A 17,209-nucleotide genomic window follows, 5' to 3' on the forward strand; every position below is an offset into this window, starting at 1 on the left:
TTTTTTTTTTTTTACAGACTCCAGGGAAAGACAGTAAAAGGTGTTGGAACCCTCACTATACCCTTAGCCCCAGTACCAGATCTGCTATGGCAGAAATGTCTTCATTTTAAAGAAAATATTCTAAGTATTCTAGATAGTCTAAGACACTCATAAGAAAGGATGCTGTATATGTTCCAAAAACATGAATAAGATGACTCAGAATCATACACACAAAGCTTTGCTGAGGCTTCCAGCATTTATGGGCTTAAATTTTCCAAATAATGAGTAGAAAATACACCCTGAAGGACTGTTTCTGCCAAGTAAGGCTGACTGTTCACAATCGTAGCTGGCTTATGAGTCATGTGCCAGCTACTTTAGTTCTGCCAAATATCTTCCCAGTTTGCAAAGATTCTTGGGTTTTGTGTTGCAAATGGAGTCTTAAACTTCTTCTCCATACCACTTACAAGGCTTTTTCTTCATTAGTACTTAGGCTACCCTGATGTGAGCAACATTGGAACTGTTTTGAAACAATTGTTTTATTTGACAAAATGTCATGAGTTTTTAACCTAGTTGCCTGGAATAAATGAATGGTTTTATTAGTTCCTTTACATGTTGTTGTAACCAAACACCCAACGGGAAGCAATTTAAACAAGGATGAGGTCCTTTTGGCTTGCAGTTCAAAGGATACAGTCAGTTATTGTGGGGAAGGTATGGTGGCTGAAGTATGGGGTGACTGATCTCTTTGCATCCACATCAGGAAGCAGATAGTAAATGGGAAGTAGGGCCAGAGCAAGATGTCTCAAAGGCCACATCTGGTGAGTGACTCATTTCCTGCAGAACTACTCTGCCACCCTAGGCAACTTCTCCAAGACAACCTTTCATGACATCTCCAGCCTATAGCACCAAATCTCTGGAAAGAGACTAAGGTAGCAAGTCTGCCTGTCAGGAATTTTCTGACCACGTGGTAAAAGAACACATTAGAGTCTGCAGAAGGCTAGGTTCCCACTGTGATTTTTAGATAGTAATTTTATAGAAGGGAAATAAAGTGAACTAATTAAGCTTGCTTTTGTTTTTGTTTTGTTATGGGTTTTTTTTTAATGAACTGGCTGAAAATCTTTCCAGCTCAGCCCAACCCTGAGTTCTAGAAAGAGCAAGTCATTATGTCTGTAAGAATTTACAAGGGATTAGTGTCCCCATCCTATTGCTGTTCTAACAAGGATGCAATAGTTAGCAATTGGTGAAGACTGGGAACTCTGGTGTCACAGTGAATCTTTATTCCACTTAGTGCTCACTCATGGGCTATTAGAGTAGCGGTCAACCTCCCTGTGTCTCAGTGTCCTCATCTAGAAAATTCCTTTTCCCAGGTTCCTAAGGTATGCAACCAAAGATGAGTCCCTGGAACCCCGATAAAAGAGAAGAGTCTGAGTTATCTACCCAGGACTATTGTGTGGATAAAAGAAAATATTAGATAGATAGATAGATAGATAGATAGATAGATAGATAGATAGATAGATAGACAGATGGATAGACAGGCAGATGGACAGATACATACATACATACATGCATACATACATATAGATGATTGATAGATGAGGAATGGATAGATAAATAGGTAGATGAATAATTAGATGATGGATAGATAGATGATAGATAGATAGATAGATAGATAGATAGATAGATAGATAGATAGACAGATAGATCCTTTCACAAGAGCTCTTTATGTATTAAGTGTCATATATTGTATCCTATTATATAGAATTTTATACAATGGCTAACTACTATTATAACTTAACTTTAATGTCTGTTTCTTACTTTTAACTACCATTCTCATAATGGAATCTAAATCCTCACATGTGCTTTGATTTGTAGCTATTTAAAGACTGCCTGATATGCATTAAGCTTTGTCCTTCTTTGCTGCCTTTTGTCCCATTGAGGCCCATGTACAAGACCTCACAGGGCAATGTTCTTCCCTTGATTCTTGCAAGGAGGGGAACCTATGAGAACAACCCAATCTACAAAGTGCTTGCTGAACAAACAAAAGGATTTAAGGTTGAACATCATGATTCATGCAAAAAATAAATAAAAAATTTAAAAAATGCACGTAGAAGCATTTTTTTGTCATGCCAGCAAGGGGGAGCAGAAGCAGGGAGATTCTTAGGATTCACTGGCCCTCATCCAATATATCCAAATCAGCAAGCTTCAGGCCAGGGAGAGACCGACTCCAAACCAAAGTAGACCGCTCCTGAGGAATGGTCCCGAGGCTGACGTCTGGCTTCAGGACAGCTCCAGTACAGACACCCACCCTACCCCACTCACAAGCATGAGAGTATTGCATGGAAGCTCATATTCACGGTGAAACTGGAGAAGTTCTGCTGGAGGCAAAGCAGAAGTGACTGGCCCAGAGCCCCGGAGCTGAGAAGCGACAGATCAAGGATTAAGTTGTGTCAGCCTGAGTTAAAACACAAATTCTTTGACTGGCTTCTTGGCACTGCGCCTGGGCCAGCCTCATCTGCCCTCCGAAACTACTCTGGATCCGCATCTGGTCTGTTCCCAGATGCCTCCTGCGCCTTCTGTTCTGCTCTCCAGGCCTGTGGACACGAGGGCCGTGTCTCACGCTCACAACCCTCTTCTGTTTCTCATGCTCACAACTCTCTTCCACGGGGCTGATTGCGGCCAGTCTTCTGATTCCAGCCTAAGCCCCATTGCCCGGAAACCTTCCCACCTCCCCTCTGAATCGGTGACTGCCCCTCTCTTCTGCTCTGTGGCTAGGCTGATCCATATGGAGTCAGATGTGTAAATCCCCATCCTTGTGTTTGATCCTTCAATACCCTGGGGGCCTCTAGAGCAGGGTCCAGAGCTGGCTTTCCCCTGAGGCCTCAGACCATGTGTTATTCTTAGAATGTGTGTATTAGATTAAGACTGACCAAACTCCCGGAAGTCACCTTTCTGATGGGTCAAAGTCCAATAAAAATTCCAGCCTTATAGGTCCTTCCTGATTGGTCCAGGCAGTATTCCTGAGTCAGCATAACTGATTTCTGACTTAAATAAAAATAAAAATAAACCTGGTCTTGCAAAGTGGATGTGGGGAGAGTTGGGAGAGTCAGAAGAATATAATCAAAATACAAAGAACTAATTTAAAAGTACTTTTTAATGCCGCGTGTAACCTTTGACCTCTGACTTCACTTACTGCCCAACTCCGTCATCTATTTCGTCTCCCTGCCCCCACCCCGAACGAGATCAAACTTCCCTTTCCATTCAATTTAGCTCAAGTACTTGGGAGCCAGGGCAGGGCTCCAGAGACGAGAAAAGCAGCCCACCTCACCTATTCAAATAAAAAAAAAATGTAAAGGCACCTGACATGAGTTCGATCCCTGACTGAGAACCACAGGGTAGAGAGAGAACCAACTGCTGCAAGCTGTACACATGCACACCGATATACACACTCTCTGTCTCTGTCTCTGTCTCTGTCTCTGTCTCTCTCTCTCTCTCTCTCTCTCTCTCTACCTACCTACCTACCTAAATAAGTATAAACTTTAAAACTTTTAAAATAAGCTTGTTCTTGATTTTGTTTAGTTTTAGGCTTTTGTTTTTGAGATAAGGTCTCGTGTACCCCAAGGATAGCCTGAAACTTAGAACATATCTGAGAATGACCTTGATCTTGGATTTCTAAGGTTTCCGCCTCTACCTCCCAAGTTCTGGGACTGCAGGTGTGTGGCTTCATGCTTGCTAGGTAAGCGCTCTACCAACTGTGCTGCATCTCCAGACCCCGGAAGAACTTGGTATGGGGCCTACAACACGCAGAATGGCAGGGCCAACGTGAGCAGAGGGGCCGCTTCACATGAAGTCAGGAGTGACCAGGGCTCCGGCTTGCCTTCTAGGCTCCACCTCACCCTAACAGCAACCACCTTGACTTCTCCCCGGCTTTATTATGCCTCTTTCATACCTCTTTATACATGGGATCTTACAGTGGGTCCTTTCCTGGCTTGCTTCATTCAACTTCATAGCTTGTGAGACGCACTCATGTGGCTGTAATGCTTTGGGCTTTTTCATTGTAATGGCTAGGGAAGAGTCTGTTGCATGAACATAGGCCATGTTTCATTTGTTTGCTGTTATAGATGAGTGTTTGGCTAGTTTCTGATTCAGGTCTATTATGAACAATTCATCCATATGTGTATCCTCTGGGCAAGATGTATATACATTTCTGTTTAATTGAGATTTTGTCATACGTAGAGACAAATTTGCAGAGGTTTGACAGCTTTATATCATAAGTCTTCTGGCATATATATAATATATAAATATATATAAAATTTGGAAATTTGCATATGTACAATTTTGTACTCTCACAGTTCCTGACTAATCTTTACACCTTCTCTTTCTGAACTTCTCTTTTCTTATTGAACTCCATCAAACCACCAGTAGTGTTCAGTAGAACATTGAATGCTGAGCATTCTTATCTCGTTCCAAAAATTACAGAAAAACTCTTTAATTGTTCTCACTTAGTATGCTTTGCACAGTAGGGGTTTTTAGATATTTTTGTAGCAGAAAATGAATACTTCTTTTCTAAGTGTGCTGAGTTTCTTGTATAATGAATGGGTAGTAAGTGCCGTCAAATGCTGCCACCACCGGTGTGTTTGGTGCTAGCACGATTCGGGTGCTTGAGTCTGGAGTGTCAAATCACCCTTGTTTTACCAGAACGAACCTCACGCGGTTGTGAAGTTGAATGGCTTCCTAAATGTCTGGATGTAGAGCTTGGAACGTCTTATTTGGACTTTCTGTTCCTGCTGTCATGAAAAAGGTTGGACTTCTATCTTTCCTTTTTCAAAGATGTGAATTTATTTTTATATGTGGGGTGGGGTACCTGCAGAGACCAGAAGAAAGTGTCAGATTACCTGGAACTGAAGGCAGAGGTGGCTGCAAACTGCTGACCGTGGGGCCTGGGAACCAAACCCAGGTCTTTTGTAGAGTACTGTGCACCTAACCACTGGGCCATCTCTCCAGCCCCTTGTCTTCACATTTGTCTTTAATTTTGTAGTGGATTGGTTTTAAATACAGCTTGATTCTTCTCTTACTACTCATAGATAGGCACACACACATGCACGCTTCCTTCAATAGATTTTGGTTCTATTATTACCTTAGCAAACTGCACTAAGCTTCTAATCTTTTCCTTATTAAAACAGAAAGCTTTCCCAAAGATAACACAGTCTTGAGCCAAGTCCTGTTTTAGCCACTCAGTGGCCATGTGTCCCCTGGCAGGTCCCAGATCGTCTCAGCCTGTTTCTTCATCGATGACATGAGATTGTGAAATAAATTAGACAAATCGTAAGAAAGCACCCGGCACAGGCAGATGCCCGGTGAGCCCTAGTTCTTACCACTTCCTTCTGCTGCGGCAAAGACTTCCAAACCCAGAAAAATATCGCCTTCCATGTGTACAGGGCTCGGCTGAGAGCTAAGGTTCCAGTGTGGAAAATTCAGTTGGAGCAGAAGTCTGTAATGTTCTGTAGTGTTTTATAAAATTTTTAAAAACTAGTGCCTCGATTTTAAAAATTAGATAAATGTTGCCAGAATTATCATAGCCAATGCCACAAATTCCTCCATTGGGCTTGGTAGTAATGGTGTGCTGAGCATTTGGAAGAGGCAGAGATGCAGTCCCTCTCCTGTGTAAAACAGTCTATACGTGGAGAAGTCAGAGCAGGAGCACACTTTCAAACAAAGCGTCTCTTTCTGCACTTGTAATTCCAGTGTTATTGGCCAGTGTGCATTAAACCATCAAGCAGGCCCTGGAGCAGCAATGGGGAGGAGAGTTCAGAGTGCCTGGAATTATGGCCTTTGCCTTTGAAATGAGAATCAGGTGGTTGTCTAGGTTTTAGCGGTATCTAAAACTAGATATGGAAGTTCAGAACTGGGCAGAAAAGACTGAGTCCTAAGAACGCCGAATTGTTTTGTTTTGTTTGACACAGGGTCTCTCTGTGTAGCCCTGTTATCCTAGAACTCATTCTGTAGACCAGGCTGGCCCCAAACTCTGATCTGCTTGCTTCTGCCTCCCAAGTGCTGGGATTAAAGGCTTGCACTACTACCACCGAGCAGAAAGCTGAACCTTTTGAACACGAAAAGCCAGTGCTCCAAATAGCACCATCATACTTCTCCTGCTATTCTTGACTCTCAGTGAGAGCCATATGTTTACCTCTGCGCAAAATTTAGCCTTGGCTCAAACTGTGAGCCATTTGTGACGTAGATATGGTATAACTGAAGCCTGGAAGACAGTCTATCTCAGGCCTGCTACTTGCTAGCAATTACATTTCCACACCCATAATGTAAAGTATAGTAAATGCCTGCCTCGCAGGACCACCATGAGAATGGGAGGATACTTGCTCAGGTCTATGAAGTGTGTGATCCCAGGAACATGTTCAGGAAATCATAGTGGCTGTGGTGCTGATGCTGAAGGTTAATAACGACAATGAGGACAACATCCCTCACTTTGGGAGAGAGAATGGTGAGACAGCATCTGTATTCTTTTTACAAAAGCTAGAGGAGAATCTTGAGCCAGCTCTGGTCTAAAAGACACAGTTACTGTATGGAACGTAAGCCTAGATACATGGGCTTAAAAGAATGAGCAGTGTCGCAGGTTTAGGTTTCCCCAAAAGTATAACCTGAGGCAGGAACTGCAGGTAGTGTTTCCAGAGGGCAGAGGACAAAGGGACAGGGGAGAGAAGGAACATCAGCCTAAGCATGTATTATTGAGGTAATGGAAGGTCACCATACCTTGGAGATGTGTACAGTCTGTGGACCAGGGCTCGCTCTTGCAAAAATGGCCTACTAGTGTCTTTAATGCCCCCATAAGCCAAAGGGGTATCTTTAAGAGTTGTAACTCCCCAGTTCTCCAAGGCACTTGTCAAAGCTTCAGAAACAGACCCTGTTGCTGTATGAACTCAAGTTGTTAGAGTCAATTTAATCATCTGTGAAATGGGAATGATAGCAGAAACCATTCCCATTGGTTTCTCCTGGGTTATTCCTGGGCCATGAAAGCAAATCAATATAGATTCCCTTGGCACGGGTCCTGATGTGTCAAAAATTTCCATAAATAGTTATACTTGATCTTAATATTTTAGTTCCCCAGGGAAGGTTGGACTGTGAGCACACCAAGATACAAAGGAAGGACCCGTCCAATTGGGAAGGGCGTAGCATGGAGCATTGCTAAGAGATGGAACTAGTATAGCTTGGGGTTCAGGTGTGCCAGCACCAGGGGTCCAGAAACCCACTGGACAGGTAGAGCGCGTGGTAGTATACTAGCAGCAGAATGACTCGGGCCTGCAGACAGACAGCAGGAGCTCTGACAGAACTGGGGTACACAGTTAAGGCTCCTGCTTCTGGAGTTAGGGCAGGGAGCTGACAGAGGTGAACTGGAAGGAAGGACCGAAGCAACACCATTATATGAAGGAGCTCTATGGGCCTGTGAGCAGACAGGAAGACAAGGCAGGAGCCCAGGAAATGAACCCTGTCCACAAAGAGGATCTCAGGGCTCCTTTGGATAATAAATTCAATTTAAGACTGTGTGCTTATAATAATTATAGTACTTATAATCTGAAAATGATTGAACTATATGGAAAGAAACCAGAGCCTGTCAGGACTGGGGTGGTGAAATGGGATTGACTGCAGTCACATGAGAACTAAGGGGACCCGAGGACTGCTCTGTGTCTTCACTGTGGGGGTAGCTGTCTGACAGCATGCTGTGGCCAAAACTTGCGAGCCAGTATTTTAAGAGGGGGGACTGTCATTGAATTGAAAGCACGCTTTTATTTTAACGGGAAATAAAGAAGGCACACAATAGTATTTCTCCAAGTGTCCCCATCACCTGCCCATCCAAAGAAAAGAGAGCAGCAAAAGCCAAAGCCTTAAAGCCTGGATAGAAGAATGGAGGGGGAGCTGGGGTTCAGGCTACAAGGAGAAGCACACAGGGGAGCACAGAGTGGGAACAGCCAGCCCAGGTTTGCGAAGACAAAAGATAGGCTCTGTGCAGGAGAAGACAAAAGATGGGCTTTGAGGAAGAGAGCACTGATGGAAGTGGTCGCCCAGAGAGGAGGATTTGAAATTCTGCTCAGAGGGAAAGACTCTTCAGTGGCAGGGAGAGCTGAAAGATGCCTCTCACCCACGCATTTACCATTTCCAGAACTTTCCATCGCTTCATGCAGATATGCACAGCCATCTGTTTTCATTTCCCTTCGGCCTGAAGAACTTCCTTTAATATTTCATAAGCTACAGATGTGCTAGTCATAAATTTGCTCAGCTTTCATTTATCAAAAAAAATATGCTTTGTTTTACACTCATCACTGAAGAATATTTTTACAAGGTAATAGAATTCTAAGATGATGGGTTTTATTTCTTTTAAAATGTTAAAGGTGTCATTTCGTTGTCTCTGGGTCTGCCTTGGTTTTGAGCCAGGGGGTTTTTCTTTTCTGTTCTAATTGTGATGTGTCCTTTATTGCTTTTTAAGACCTTAATCGTTATCTCTCTCAAACGATGATGGCTTATCTGTCACTTTCTTTCCTTTATTTCATTTTATTGGGTCTTCGCTTTATTTTTTTAGGTGTAATTTGCTTTGCTTTTTTATCCTTGGTGGGGGGGGGAGTGGAGAGCTTCTGGGATTTGGGAGGTTGGTACTTTTCCTAGGATTTCAGGAAATTTCGAGCCTTGTTTTCTCAGATACCCCCCTGACTCAGCCACCTCTCTATCCTACTCTGTAGGGCTCCATTTAACCCACTGATCTTCATTCATCTGGCACTGGGTCTCCAGGATGAGTTCTTCCAGCCTTTCGTCCTTCTCTCCTTCATTTTGAGTTGTGTCTCTATGATCCTCTTTTGGTTTACTGGTATTTTCCTTTACTGTATCCGAATACGGTGCTCTTGTTTCCACGTCTGGAATTTGGTCTCTCAAAATATTTCTCTGCCAGTATTTCCCATCTGTTCACTCATTATATCCATCTTTTTCTTAAATTCTTGAGAATTGATAATAGCTATTTTACAGTCTGTGTATGTCACTCCTGTCTGTCTATAATCTCAGGAACTCCTTCTATTAGCTAATTTTCCTCAGGATCTTGACCATATTTTATTGTTTCTATGTGTCTCTAATTGTGTGTGTGTGTGTGTGTGTGTGTGTGTGTGTGTGTGTGTGTGTGTGTGTGTCTGGTTTGTGTATTAGTACACATGTACACATATTGTGTGTGTGTGGATGCCAGAAGTCAATGGTGGGTGTCTATTTCAGTTTCTCCCTTTTATTTTCTGAAGCAGAGTCTCTCAGTGAACCTGAATCCCGTTGGTTCACCTAGTCTGGCTGGCCAATGTCTCCACTTGCCTAAACCTCCACCACCATCACACCCCTCCCCCAGCACTGGGATTACAGATGTGCTCCACCACATTGCACCTGGCTTGTATACGGTCACTTCTTTATTGCATGATGGACCCGGTGAAGGCTCCATTGCCGAGTGCCTGGACTTCATTTAGAGGGCTGTGGACTTTGCTCTGGGTAATGGTTAATTTGTTGGTGAATCTGCCTGATTCCCTTTTCAAGACCTATTTTCTGGACTTGGTTAAAGTAAGTCCAGGTACGCTCTCCCATTAAGACAAAGTCGCTTTACCACTAACTGTGGATCTTAGTAGGTTCTCAGTTCAGTGCCTGGAGTGGTCAGCAAAGCCTCTGAGCTATGGATGCTTTAGAAGTCCCGTATCTCCAGCCTCTGGACTCTCCATTGGGCTCTTGTCTCTGCCAAGCCTTGTGGAGTCTCATCCTACACGCATGCCACTTAATTTTGCATGCGTTACGGGGACAATGCATCTCCCTGAAGCTTCTCTCTCTGTAGCTTGCTGCTCTCCGGCATTCTAGCCCATAAACCCTGTTTGCCTCAACAGTCCCCATTCCTGTCCACACCTCCTCAGGTCAGCTAGTCTGCCTTATCCTCTGCCCCATCCCACCTTACTTCATTACAAACCAGAAAGCATCTTTTGTTGTAACCCAGGAAAGCACGGGCTCTGCTCTCGTGTTCTCCCTTCTCTCGGGGCCTGGGACCTTTGCTGTCTGTTCTGAGCATCTGCAAACAGGAACTCTGTATAATTTGCTCTGACTTACAGCTCCCTCAGAAGCAGAAGCCAACTGAGCTGACAGGTTTGATGGGTTTTACTGTAGATAAAATTAACTTATTCTAGCCACAACTCATAGATAAGGCCTGCTATCTCCATGACTCGAGAGGCTAAGGCAGGGGGATCTTAAGTTCAGAGTGGAAGACTGGGGGTGTAGATCAGTGGTTTGAGCTCTTACATGTGTGAGGCCCCAGGTTCAACCCTAATTACTACTAGAGACAGAGAGAGATAGAGAGGGTGGTGGATTTGTTCATTTCTTTGTTTTACATTGCCTTCTAGGAAAAATTAAAAATTCTTATTAAGACCCGATTCAGGGGCTGGAGAGATGGCTCAGAGGTTAAGAGCATTGCCTGCTCTTCCAAAGGTCCTGAGTTCAATTCCCAGCAACCACATGGTGGCTCACAACCATTTGTGACAGGGTTCTTTTGCTGTCTTCTGGCCTGCGGTCATACACACAGACAGAATATTGTATACATAATAATAAATAAATAAGTATTTTAAAAAAGACCCGATTCATATCTCTTCATGATCTCCTTGACTTGTTTGTCCCATCACAGGTCATTCATTCTTTATTGAAATGGGGGGAGGGGCACTTGCAGAGGCACTACCCTGATGAACTCATTTAACTCCTATCCACTAGACTATCTCGTCTACCTCTTCCAGGAAGCCTGCAGCACTGTCTAGGCTAAGCATCTGCTCCTGTAGACTTTCATATGCCGTCATCTTTGTCAAAGTTGTATCGCTCATACTTTGTTGTCGTTGTCCAGTTAGGGCCGGTCCTTCCCACCCTTCACCCCACCTCCAACTGAATGACTCACCTCACAGTTGCCATGGCTTGGCACAGGTCTTGGCAAACAGTTTATAAAGGGCCAGATGGTGAGTACTTTAGACCTTGCAAACCAAACTAGACTTTGCCACTGTAGCACGAATGCAATACATAGATGATGAATAAAATATAAAGCATTATTGGAACAAAACCCAGGCAGTTCTAGCTTGGTAGTCCCTAGTTGGATGCACAGTGTGAGCCAAGTAAGTGTTCACTGATGATGTAATAGGTAACAATGGAGTCTTGCTGAAGGCATCAGAGGAGATGGAAAAGACAACGCCGATCAAATCCGTTTCCTAAGAACAGGGTTTTCTGGGTTGAAATGGACTTTCCTTGAGCCCTTAGTGAAGGAAAAAAGTGACAGCTGAGTGGAGAAGCCAGGAAGATGGGAATGGAGGAGTTCCGGGATGTTAACAGAACATTCTCATGCAGGTTTTCTGTCACATGAGGACAGGGTCCTGAAGAGCACAGGGGACAGGGTCCCTGGAGTGGCCAAGAGCGGGAAGAGCCTGAGCGTACATATAAGCTGTGTCCTGGGCAGCACCCAGCTGCAGTTTGACAGAAGCCAAGTTCTGTAGCCAAATCCGAAGCATTGGAAATTAGACAGAGCCCAGGCTCAGGTGGGCCGAGGGGCCCTGTTGCAAAGCCAAGCAGAGAGTGAGGTCTAAGACAACGTAAGTATATAAAACTGTCAGCTCCTCAACAGTTTCCGGTTAGCTGCTGGCCACGTGGTGCATGCAGGAGTCTGTAGATGGCTTGACCTTGGTCTTGAAGAGATGTAAATGATAAGGTCACCTAGTAAGAGACACAGTTCAGTCCTACTGAGAGAAGATAGAACATAGAGATCAGAGAACCGACTGGTGTGGCTGCTACACCAGGGTCCAGCAAAGAACCAGAACAAAGAGGACTGTGCACGAGGCTGGGGTAAGGCAGCAGGGCTTGAATGGATCCATCACTAAGGGCTAGTACATTCTGCTAGGAAGCCCTGTGAATAGACATCAAGGAAATGAATGGGTGCTTGTACCGGACTAGGTTTGGCAGGAGATCTCAGCAACTGGCCAGGAAATGTGGGCCGTTGCTGAACACCTGCTGAGTTAGTCAGCATTCTCCAGAGAAACAGAAGCAGGAAGTTGTAGATGCAAATCTATATACAAAGAGATTAGTTATAAGGAATTGACTCACTCAGACATGAAGACCATGCAGCCGCAAATATACAGTTAGCAACCTGGAGGTGGGGGCCAGACAGTGGTACAGTTCCTATCCTGCTCTGAAGGCCTGAGACCCCTCTAAATGTATAGTTGTACAAGACACCAGTTGGCTCAAGACTCAGCAAGACTCAGTGTTAACAGCTCAAATCCAAGGAAGCAACGATGAAATGATTCCCTGGCTTGGAGGCAGATTGACATCAGAAAATCTGCAATACTACAGAATCAACCTTGGTGTTCTACTTGGGTCCTCAGCTGACTGGGTGGGGTCCACTTCTTCGGAGAGAGCAATCCGATTTAGTGTATCTACCAATTCAAATGATAGTCTTCTTTTGACACCCTCAGAGTTGTATTTAGAATGTCTGGCCAAATGTCTGTCCTCTCCTTAACATATTCAAGTTGACACATTAAATTAACCATCATGCAGAGGACCTCAAAGACTCTGCCCATCATGGAACGTGCCTCCCTCAGCACCAGACAAAATGTGGATGTGTTTTTCCCATGATGGATTTGGGTCTTTTGGCATATTTGCAGACACTGGCAATTTACTACTAGAGCTGAGAGCAGAGAAGAGACCAAGGAGGCTGTCATAAAATATTGAATACATACATTTAAGACATCAGCCTGACGTGCCTTTTTAGGCAAACACACTTGGTCATCCATCAGCATCACAAATGCACAGATATACTCATTCTTCCTCACAGTTTCCCACATGCCTGTCCCACGAACATTTCATCTAAGCCCTTGGAAATACATGTTTAGGCCTGGTTTACATGGCTTTACTTGTTACTTACGGAAATGTGGGTGAGGGATGCCTTTTCTGTTGCTGTGATAAAAACACCATGACTGAAACAACTTACAAAAGAGTTTATTTAGGCTTACGGTTCCAGAAGGATAAGAGTCCATCATGGCCAGGAATCATGGCAGTAAGGGGCACACAGGTGACAGGGGTGAGACAGAGTGGAAAGCTCACGTCTTCAGCTACAAGCATGAAGTGGAAAGAGTGAAACAGAGATAAACGAGACGTTTAATGTCAAGACCTACTCTAGAGATGGACTTCCTCCTGCAAGGCCACCTGAAACTTCTCCAAATAGGGCTACCGACTAAGGACCAAGTATTATTCAAATGCCTGGGACCATGAAGGATGTTTCTCATTCAAGTGGGTACCTCACAGTTGGTAAAACAAAGGCAGCAGCACCACAGAAGACCCCACCTCAGCATGGTGACAGCTCAGGAAAGCTGCGTTCCTGGCGCTCTCTGCTTGACGTGCAGGCAGGTTTGCAGGTCAGAGTCTCTTCTCTCCCCAGCAGTTACTGCTGCTTATGTAACACTGGGGGCTGAGCCCTATAAGTCTTACAGGTTTTAGAAGCTTCCTGAGTCTTGTAAGTTTCATTTATTTCCTGAGTCCTATGAGCTTCTTTTAATGCCAAGGAAGTAGCCACACAACACCAGATTGGTGTAGGCCACTTGAACACTATTGGAGCTAGTGAGGGGCTTGCCAAACCAAACAACTATGCCCCCGCCTAAGAAGAGAAAGGGTTAGTAATAGTCTCTGGCTTTTCTCTGTCTTCTAAGACTGAGGCCTCACTGTCTCACTGGGGACAACAGGGGTGACATCCTGATTATTCTTTTAAGAGATCTACAAGCATTAATCTTACCCCTTATAACCATACCTTCTAATACCTGGGTCTTCTCCCTCTCCCCTCCCTTATTTTTTAGAGTTTATTTCCTTCTAACTAACTGGAATCTATCGACCACCTCATTCTACTAGTACCATGCTACTGGGTCCCATCCAGATGATTCTAGATTCAGACATTTTTATACCCAGTATTCCTGTCTTCTCACCCTACTGGTTCTCACTGCCACCCAGTCGCCCAAACACATTCCTCTTGGCCATCATGCCTTCCAGAAGCTGATCTGGCTTTGTCCTGCTCTGTTCAGATTTAATTTTATTGGCTATTTTTATTTAATGGACGTCAGCCTCGTTACAACACTGAGAGTCTGGTGATATCACCCTTCCCTTACTACGTCTTTGGATTTGAGCTGTAACACTGAGTCTTCCTGGGTCTTGAGCCAACTGGTGACTTGCAGAACTATGCATTTAGAAAGGTCTCAGGCCTTCAGGACAGGATAGGAGCTGCACCACTGTCTGGCCCCGCTGTCTCCAGATTGTATATTTGCGAGTTCATGTGCGTGGTTTGCCTGTGTGTGTGTGTGTGTGTGTGTGTGTGTGTGTGTGTGTGTGTGTATACCATGTGCATGCAGCACCCAGGGAGACAAGAAGAGGGTGTCAGAACCCCTGGAGTTACGGGCAGTTGTGAGATGTCATGCGTGTGATGGAAGCTGAACCTGGGTCTCCTGCAAGAGCAGCCAACGTTTAACCACTGAGCCATCTCTCCAGCTCCTAGATTCTTGTGCATTCCCATGGGGCATATGCTCTCTCTCTCTCCCTCTCTCTCTCTCTCTCTCCCTCCCTCCCTCCCCCCCCCTCTCTCTTTCTGTTTGTCTCTCCTCCCCAAACCCCACCCCGGAGTAATAATGAGAATGCTCCAATGGAGGTCTCTATCTGAAGCCATGCAGAGAACATCTATGGCTTTCCTAGTTCCTTCCAAATCAGCCCAATTATTTTGTACAACTCAGAGAGATGGCCAAACTTGTAACTGTTACCCATATTTTAAAAGAGAGGAGAATTTGGAGTGTAGCTCAGTGAATGATAGGGTTCTTGCCTACAGTGTGGAAGGTGCTGGGGTTTGGTCTAAGAATCACATGAAGCAAACAAACAAATCCATAAATAAAGGGGAACTGAATCTCTCAGAGGTTGAAGCTTCGGGCTTCAGGTCACCCTGTCCCTTTCCCTGTACTGATCTGCAGCTGAGTGATTGATGTTTGGCTGCATGGATGCCCCTTTTGACACCAGCTGTCTTCCCATTGGTGCTTGCCTTGCCCCCTTCCCCTGAGGATGGCGTCTTGCCCCTCGCCCTAGCCAAGCGCCTTGCAGAGTTCTTATTGAACTGATGCCACTGTGTTGAAATTTGAAGGCAGGCTCTGCAAAGTCGCTCTGGGGAACTAACCACTGCGGTGCTTAGCAGGTTGAAGGCACAGAGTGAATTTTAGTCGAGAGAGCAAGAGAGTCGAAGACAGAGCCCCCTCTGGGGGTGCCTGCCTCTCTGCACAGGCTTCTCGACCTTGAGTCATTGCATTTAAGGAATTTGGAGTTGTCTCTTTCATCCCCTGTGTTATTGTATGATAACCCTGATGAACTAATCTGCTCTTCCATCTGTTTCCCCACCCCAGACTGTGAGTCCCTCAGGGCAAGCGCCACGTCCTATTCCTGTCAGTCATTATGGCCTGCCACTGTGTTTGGCACTTAGCTAATGGGAGTTGAATGTGTAAGGTAGAGAGACCCATCTGGATCCATCTTCTGATTCCCCATGAACATGCTCATTCCCATCCTCTTTCTGTCATAATACATGTTTGTTTCTCATAGTGAAGTAAGGGTAGGCTTCAAGTCTTTCTCATTTTTTAAGCTACTCCAACAGCTACAAAATGGGGAAGCCATATTTATTGAGTGTCTGCTCTGTCCCGGGTTGATGTCATGTATAGATAACATCTCATTTTTTAATAATTTCATTTAACTCTCCTAAAAGGTCAGTGTGGTAAGTGTTCTCATAGTATGAATGAGGAAGCTGGAATGTGGGCACATAAAGAAACTGAGTTTGAGAGTTTGCACAGCTAGAATATGGGAATGCGGGGATGGAACCCTTGTCCCGTGGCTCAAGAGCTCAATGCCTTCTTATCGGCCTTTGTTTTCTAACAGCAGAGAGCACTGCGGAGTCCTTGGTTTAGTAGAAGTCAGGGTCCGTGCTGCACTGAACTTGAATTTAACTGTGTTGAATTAAATTGTGCCCATGGCACTTTTTCATCTGATTGTGTAAAATGCTGCTGGAAGCATGAGGTGAAAGCGCACCTCGGGAACAGGGGTGAAGACAGACTCCCTCATGAGTCTACACCCTAGTAGGTCTACAGTGATAGTAAATATGGTCCGTACTGTCAGTCTGTCATTGAGGAAAGCCAGGGCAATAAAGCAAACAGAAACTATAGCAGCAACCATGGAGAAATGCTGCTTGCTGGCTCACTCATTCACTTAGCTAGATTTCTTAGACAGCCCAGGACTTCCTGCTTAGGGAATGCTGCCACCACCATGAGCTGGATCATCCTACATCAATTAATAACCAAGACAGTCCCCCTAAGACATGCTCACAATCTGACCTGGGCTTCTCCCCTCAGATGACTCTAGACTTTATCACACTGACAGTTGAGATTAATCAGGACAAGCACAAAGGAGGAACAAAAGTGATCCAAGCCAAGAAAGACAGTACAGAGGAAACAATAATGCTCCTTAGGTACAGAATCTCGGCTAGGACAATCCTTAACATAGGGGACATTTCAGTGGAACAGCATGGTGGAAAGCAAGAGATGCTGAAGTCCATCTCCCTGTGTTTATCTTACAAGCAAAGGATCACCGTGGATTACCAGGCTATGCCTTTACAAGTATCCTCATAGTTAAATGACAGCTAAGCCTTTCTTACTGCCCAGGAAATGAGTTATAGAAAGAGCTGGTCACGTCTCCACCTGTCTTTTCTGGGGATAAACATGAAGGTTGCATTTCTCCGATGTATAAGAAATAGCAACAATTGGACTGACCCACGAGGTGATGTCATCTGCTTGGGAGGGGTGTGGCTGCCCTCAGGAGGCTTGGAGGGTACTACTTGGCTTTATGTGCATGTACTTGGTGTGCCCCTGGAGTAGGAAGCCTTTGGGGAGTGATGGCTGCTGTATAAAGAGACCAAGCCTCTTCAAAGTCCTTCTTGAATATGATGGGATGGAGTGAAGAGTTCTGCCTACTCCAGGACATACAATGGTTAACCAAAAGTGTCATTTGGGTTTATCTAACTCAAATTTTCCCCTTCACTGTGCCTGTAAGGGTTCTTTAAGACTTTGTAAAACCAGCCAAAGAATGACTGAAAATTGAGCCAGTCCTATGAAATGTATGTGACACTTCTGTAGTATTT

General features: G+C 44.7%; 1 protein-coding gene across 1 annotated transcript in view; it reads left to right on the forward strand.

Moving 5' to 3' along the window:
* Spon1 (spondin 1) overlaps window positions 1-17,209 on the forward strand; it is a 308,671-nt gene that overhangs the window by 151,962 nt on the left and 139,500 nt on the right. The gene's annotated exons all lie outside the window — the stretch shown is intronic.

Source organism: Microtus pennsylvanicus, chromosome 5 (genome assembly GCF_037038515.1).
Source record: "Microtus pennsylvanicus isolate mMicPen1 chromosome 5, mMicPen1.hap1, whole genome shotgun sequence".
Lineage (NCBI taxonomy): Eukaryota > Metazoa > Chordata > Mammalia > Rodentia > Cricetidae > Microtus > Microtus pennsylvanicus.